We start from the raw sequence: 7,495 nt of genomic DNA, 5'->3' as shown, positions 1-7,495 counted from the left end.
GTGCCTGGACTGGAGAATTTCAACTATGAGGAAAGATTGGATCGGCTGGGGTTGTTTTCTTTGGAACAGAGGAGGCTGAGGGGAGACTCGATTGAGGTGTATAAAATTATGAGGGGCCTAGATAGAGTGGATAGGAAGGACCTATTTCCCTTAGCAGAGAGGTCAATAACCAGGGGGCAGAGATTTAAAGTAATTGGTAGAAGGATTAGAGGGGATTTGAGGAGAATGTTTTTCACCCAGAGGGTGGTGGAGGTCTGGAACTCACTGCCTGAAAGGGTGGTCGAGGCAGAAACCCTCATCACATTTAAAAAGTGCTTGGAGATGCGCTTGAAGTGCCGGAACCTGCAGGGCTACGGACCAAGAGCTGGAAAGTGGGATTAGGCTGGAGAGCTCTTTGTCGGCCGGCACGGACACGATGGGCCGAATGGCCTCCTTCTGTGCTGTAAATTTCTATGATTGTCATGTGTCGGGGGCTGTAGGATTTTCAAACCCGATAATTTAGTGTCGTCCATGGAACCTCAGACAGATAGGTTAAATCCCAATAGGATTTTCCAATGCACATATTCAGGAGGGGAGGGGAGGACTCTCTGACACATTTGCTCTAATAAAGATGTAGATTATGATTTTTCCATACTGCATTTCTGCCGTGTGAGGCATTTAGTGTTCATCTTTGTGCAGCAATTTAGGAGCAGTGAAAATGACTGGAATTTAGCATTTTGTTTCCACAAAAACAAGGTTAAGCATGAACTCTTCAAAGTTTTTAAGGTTAAGTTTGTTGGAACAATATACAACGTAAATTACTAGAATCGAGAGATTGTTTATTTAGCAAATACCAACAATGACATTTTACATTGTTTAATTTGTATTTATAATGTAGTCTAAATGGGTTAACAGCCGAGTTTCTCTTATTTCGGTGTGTTTTGCATTCGATGGCCATGATCTGGGTGAGGTTCAGTTCCTGGTTCTTATCACAAGAGGTCACTCACTCCTCGGCTTCCTCTGACTCTGTTCTCTGGCTGATGTGAGCGTGAAAAGAATTCAACCTCTTTCCTTACGTCGCAGGTTCGCTGCAGCTCCCAGCAGTTCTGCTGCCCTGTCTCTCACTCTGGTGGATGTCTGTCAGGTGTCTGTCTGTCTGGTGTCTGTCTGTCAGGTGTATGTCTGTCCGGTGTATGTCTGTCTGGTGTCTGTCTGTCAGGTGTATGTCTGTCTGGTGGATGTCTGTCTGGTGGATGTCTGTCAGGTGTATGTCTGTCTGGTGGATGTCTGTCTGGTGGATGTCTGTCAGGTGTATGTCTGTCAGGTGTATGTCTGTCAGGTGTATGTCTGTCAGGTGTATGTCTGTCCGGTGTCTGTCTGTCAGGTGTATGTCTGTCTGGTGTTTGTCTGTCAGGTGTATGTCTGTCAGGTGTATGTCTGTCTGGTGTCTGTCTGTCAGGTGTATGTCTGTCTGGTGTTTGTCTGTCAGGTGTATGTCTGTCTGGTGTCTGTCTGTCAGGTGTATGTCTGTCTGGTGTCTGTCTGTCAGGTGTATGTCTGTCTGGTGTCTGTCTGTCAGGTGTATGTCTGTCAGGTGTATGTCTGTCTGGTGTCTGTCTGTCAGGTGTATGTCTGTCTGGTGTCTGTCTGGTGTATGTCTGTCCGGTGGATGTCTGTCTGGTGTATGTCTGTCAGGTGTCTGTCTGTCAGGTGTATGCCTGTCTGGTGTCTGTCTGTCAGGTGTATGTCTGTCTGGTGCCTGTCTGTCAGGTGTATGTCTGTCTGGTGTCTGTCTGTCAGGTGTATGTCTGTCTGGTGTCTGTCTGTCTGGTGTCTGTCTGTCTGGTGTCTGCCAGTCATCCTCTTCCTCCAGCTGTCCTCCTCCTTCAATTGTTTGTGTCCTGTTGTCCTGTTGCGTTGGACTTTCTAACTGTGTTTAGAAACTTAAGCAGTCCAATTAACTGTTGGGACAAACTTCGCCTTCTTAACTTCACATTAAAACAACTTAACCATCCTCGCACCTTCTAACTTTACATTTCTAAACACACTCTCAACCTCCCTGGACCTTCCCGCGATCAGGAATCTTCTTCGGAAAACCCTGTCGCTGGGAATTTCCTCTGGATTCCAGCTCCCTTGATGTAAATTTAGCGGAGACCCCGTTTACTTCCGCCAGTGTTGTAGCGGTGGAGCAGGAGAGGCCCAGGGGAAACTCCTGGCACCTGATCTCAGTGAGCAATGTCTTGACCGTAAGGGGGCTATTTTGGCCAAAGGGTGAAAACAGGCGCTAAATGGGCGCAGTGCTGATAAGACTAGCCCGTTTGAAAGTCTGGGTTTAGCACACAATTTTTCTCCCAATTGCTGATGACCATAATTTGAACTTGCCTGGAGGTTAAACCAGAAACCAGCAGGTTTAGCACTCAAGTGCTGATAAGACGCAATATTCGTGGGGCAGTATCTGTGGGCTCCTCGCACCCACTTCCACTAAAGGTGTGGAATGCTCTGGCTGGCACACCGGGGCACGTTGCAGGATGGCTCAGGGACTGAGGGAGAGGGCGCACAGGTTCTGGGATGCGGCACTGGAGGTCCAGGTGGAGGAGTTCCAGAGGAGGAGGGATGTCCTCTACCCACAGCAGGGGCCGCCTCGCCCTCCTGTCCCGCTCTCCTGCAACAGCTGGTGCTGCTCTGCCCGGCCTCATCTCCTCCTCCCAGTCCTCGTCCAGACCAAGGGGACCCCGAGCAAGATGCCCATCACCAAGCACTCCCTCTCTCCTGGTGACTCCCATAAGGTGTCCAATAAGGTGGAGGAGCTCAGCACTCACTCTTTTAGGTGAAGTCCTCAGAGAATTTCCAGAATAAATGTTGATAGAGTGTTGGTGAAGTCTTGACAAAGTGTCGCAGAAAGTCTCCCGTGTCTTTCAGGAGGTCCTCTTCACAGCTCCAGCAGCAATGACCAGGAAATGCTGCGTATCTCTTTAAGTGGTGAGTATCCCTCAAGTAGCTACTTGAAATCAACATCAACGGCATGTTTACTCCCAACCAGCTGGTCGCTGTTAGGAGAGGGCGTTAGGCCAAGTGCTCGCCACCAAAGTGCCATACAGCCTCTTTAATGAGCTCGATCAGGCAGGTTAAGTGGCAATCAGCTGTTTACCGATCCTCGGGGCGGCCGTTCCTAGCACAAGCTTCAACTCCTTTACCAAGATGGTGTCTTGCGCTAAGTGCGGGCTGAACTGGCATTGTAAAGACTCCATCTTGGCCACCTTGGAGGCTCTTTACTTCTTTAGCACCTAAAGTATTCGACAAATTTTTTAAACTTTATTCATTCACGGCATGTGGGCGTCGCTGGCAAAGCCAGCATTTATTGCCCAGCCTTAGTTGCCCTCGAGAAGGTGGTGGTGAGCCGCCTTCTTGAACCGCTGCAGTCAGTGTGGTGGCATTCTCCCATGGTGCTGTGAGGGAGGGAGTTCCTGGATTTGATCCAAAGATGAAAATCACCCCCATAAATACTTTAGAACACGGTGGGTCCAAAGCCTTTGTCTTCGTGGGTCACATATAAAGCCAGGACCAATATTCTCGCGGGGAGGTTTGCTAGTGCTGCTGGGGTGGGTTTAAACTAGCTTGGCAGGGGGATGGGCACCAGCATATAGGAGTAGAAAAGAGGAATAAGGTGCATAAAAGAGTGTGTGTGTTAGATAGTACTAGAGAAGATAGTACAAGAGGCGGTATTAGTATCATATTAGATAGGAGCAGACTAAGAAAGACTATGAAAAATTCAAAAATGGGTTTAGAATGCATGTACTTAACCGCACAAAGTGTGGTGAATAAGGTTGGTGAGCTACAAGCACAATTAGTCGTGTGGCAAGATGATGTTGTGGCAATAACGGAAACGTGGCTTAAAAATGGTGAGGACTGAGCACTTAATATTCAAGGGTACAAGGTGTTCAGGAAAGATAGGGAAGGAAAAAAGGGAGGTGGGGTGGCAGTGCTGATTAAGGAAGACATTGCAGTGTTGGAAAGGGAAGTTGTTCTTGAGGGGACAAGGACAGAATCCACTTGGTTAGAGTTGAGGAGCAAAAAGGGTCTGATCATGTTATTAGGGGTATCCTATAGGCCTCCAAATAGTGAGAGGGAGGTGGAGGAGCAAATCTGCAGGGAAATCACAGAGATATGCAAGAGCTATATAGTGGTGATATTGGGGGACTTTAATTACCCAAATATCGATTGGGATAATGCTAGGGTAAAGGGAAAGGAGGGGGAGGAATTTCTGAAATGTGTTCAGTAGAATTTTCTTGACCAATATGTTCTCGGCCCAACTAGGAACTAGGTATTGCTGGATCTGGTGCTGGGGAATGAGGTGGGCCAGGTCGACCAAGTGTCTGTGGGAGAACACTTGGGTACGAGTGATCATCGTATCATAAGATTTAGATTAGCAATGGAGAGGAGCAAGGAACAATCTAGAGTGGAACTTCTAAACTGGAATAGGGCTAACTTCAATGGGATGCGAAAGGATCTAGCCAGGGTAAAATGGAACCAAAGTCTGACAGGAAAAACTGTAACGGAACAATGGATAATCTTTAAGGAGGAGATGTTCCAAGTACAGGCTAGGTACATTCCAACAAGAGGGAAAAGTAAGGGAACCAAAGCAAGGGCTCCTTCAATGACGAGGGAGATAGAGAAGATGATGAAACAAAAAAAGAGGGTGTATGATGAATGTCAGGTGAATTCTTCAAGGGAGAACCAGACCAAATACAATAAGTTGAGAGGGGAAGTGAAGATGAAAATAAGATTGGCAAAGAGAGAATATGAGAATAGAATGGCAGTTAACATAAAAGGGAACCCAAAAATCTTCTACCGGCGTGTAAACAGTAAGCGGGTAGTAAGAGGCGGGGTGGGGCCTGTTAGGGACAGAGAAGGTGATGTATGCTTAGAGGCGCAGGGCAAGGCTAGAATACTCAATGAGTACTTTGTATCGGTGTTTACTAAGGAGGTGGAATGGTAGCGTAGTGGTAATGTCACTGGGCTAATAATCCAATAGGCCTGGACTTAATGATCTAGAGATCAAATCCCACCATGGCAGCTGGGGAATTTAAATTCAATTAAATAAATCTGGAATTAAAAGCTAGTATCAGTAATGGTAACTATAAAACTATCGGATTGTCGTAGGAAGGAAGGAAATCTGGCCTATATGACTCCAGACCCACAGCAATGTGGTTGACTCTTAATTGCCCTCTGAAATGGGCAAGCGAGACACTCAGTTGTAACTAACCGCTACGAAACATAATAAGAATAAAACCGGACGGACCGCCCGACATCGACCCCGGCACCAGACACGATAACGGCACATCCAGCCCAGTTGACCCTGCAAAGTCCTCCTCACCAACATCTGGGGACTTGTGCCAAAATTGGGAGAGCTGTCCCACAGACTAGTCAAGCAACAGCCTGACATAATCATACTCACAGAATCATACCTTTCAGCCAATGTCCCGAACTCCTCCATCACCATCCCTGGGTATGTCCTGTCCCACTGGCAGGACAGACCCACCAGAGGTGGTGGCACAGTGGTATACAGTCGGGAGCGAGTGGCCTTGGGAGTCCTCAACATTGACTCCGGACCCCATGAAGTCGTATGGGCAAGGAAACCTCCTGCTGATTACCACCTACCGCCCTCCCTCAGCTGATGAATCAGTACTCCTCCATGTTGAACACCACTTGGAAGAAGCACTGAGAGTAGCAAGGGCACAGAATGTACTCTGGGTGGGGGACTTCAATGTCCATCACCAAGAGTGACTCGGTAGCACCACAGCTGGCCGAGTCCTGAAGGACATAGCTGCCAGTCTGGGCCTGCGACAGGTGGTGAGAAAACCAACACAAGGGAAAAACCTACTTGACCTCGTCCTCACCAATCTACCTGTGGCAGATGCATCTGTCCAGGACAGCATTGGTGGCAGTGACCACCGCACAGTCATTGTGGAGACGAAGTCTCGTCTTCACACTGAGAACACCCTCCATCGTGTTGTGTGGCAAATGGAACAGATTCAGAACAGATCTAGCTGCTCAAAACTTGGCATCCATGAGGGGCTGTGGGGCAGCAGCAGAGTTGTATTCCACCACAATCTGTAATCTCATGGCCCGGTATATCCCTCACTCTACCATTACCATCAAGCCAGGGGACCAACCCTGGTTCACTAAGGAGTGTAGAAGAGCATGCCAGGAGCAGCACCAGGCATACCTAAAAATGAGGTGCCAAACTGGGGAATCTGCAACACAGGACTACGTGCATGCTAAATAGTGGAAGCAGCATGCTATAGACAGGGCTAAGTGATCCCACAATCAACGGATCAGATCAAAGCTCTGCAGTCCTGCCACATCCAGTCATGAATGGTGGTGGACCATTAAACAACTAACAGGAGGAGAAGGTTCCATGAATATCCTCATCCTCAATGATGGTGGAGCCCAGCTCGTGAGTGCAAAAGACAAGGCTGAAGCATTTGCAATCATCTTCGGCCAGAAGTGCCGAGTGGATGATCCATATCGGCCTCCTTCTGAGGTCCCCACCATCACAGAAGCCAGTCTTCGATTCATTCCACGTGATATCAAGAAACGGCTGAGCACACTGGATACAGCAAAGGCTATGGACCCTGTTGTGGATTATTTTAAACCAACACTCGACACAAGGTTTTCAGATCGATAGTCAAGTTGTCTTTATTACACCGGTGGGGAGACAATCTGCTCTGTCTTTAGCCAGACTTCTCCCAATTGTGACAGCAAGCCCTACATTTTTATACATTCAAATAAGCACGGCAGCCTCATGCACAATTCATTCCTGCAACCTGATTGGATCTTGGCCCGCATGCACCTTCACGGATTGGTTACGAATCTTAATGTAAACATGTGTAAGCTGCCTCCTCAATCAATCACTCAAACTGCTGAATGCTAATTAAAAGGTACCTTGGAATGTGACCTCGGTAATAAAGTTCGTACGGGCAGTTGAAATGCTGGACATCCTGTCTCCATTTAATTGTTTTATATCTCTCCAAAGGTCAGCTATCTTTGACTGCATCTTTATGGATGTGGTCTTTCATGTTAGTCCCTGTCTTTCTTACACTATTCAGTGAAACTGCCAGCGATGTCAGTTTAACTCTTTCCCCACTGCAATCCCCCCTTTTGGTACTTGGCCCCTGCCCAAGTTAAACCACATGTATAAGCATCGCTGTGCCTCCTGCCCCATGCGGTGATCAGTCGCTGGTTCGGGAGGCCCTGCATACCCATCATGTTTAGAGCAAACTTGTGTTTCCAGCTCTTTCCCACTCGCTTTAGCTCTTTGTTTGGTCCGTTTCTTTTTACAAGCGGTGCATGCTGCCATTCCCCGTCCTATAGCCATGACTAACTGTACTATCACTAATATATGAGAAATGATGCGGATCCATGGGTGTATGTTGACATTCATTCCCCAATCCCACAGCTTCTCATACCACGGGACATCCTGTAGCTCTACCTCTATGTCCTTTTCTAATTCCCC

This window comes from Somniosus microcephalus, chromosome 1 (assembly GCF_052327205.1).
Source record: "Somniosus microcephalus isolate GS21.2 chromosome 1, FLI_Smic_1.0, whole genome shotgun sequence".
Lineage (NCBI taxonomy): Eukaryota > Metazoa > Chordata > Chondrichthyes > Squaliformes > Somniosidae > Somniosus > Somniosus microcephalus.
This window is presented reverse-complemented; position numbering follows the sequence as displayed.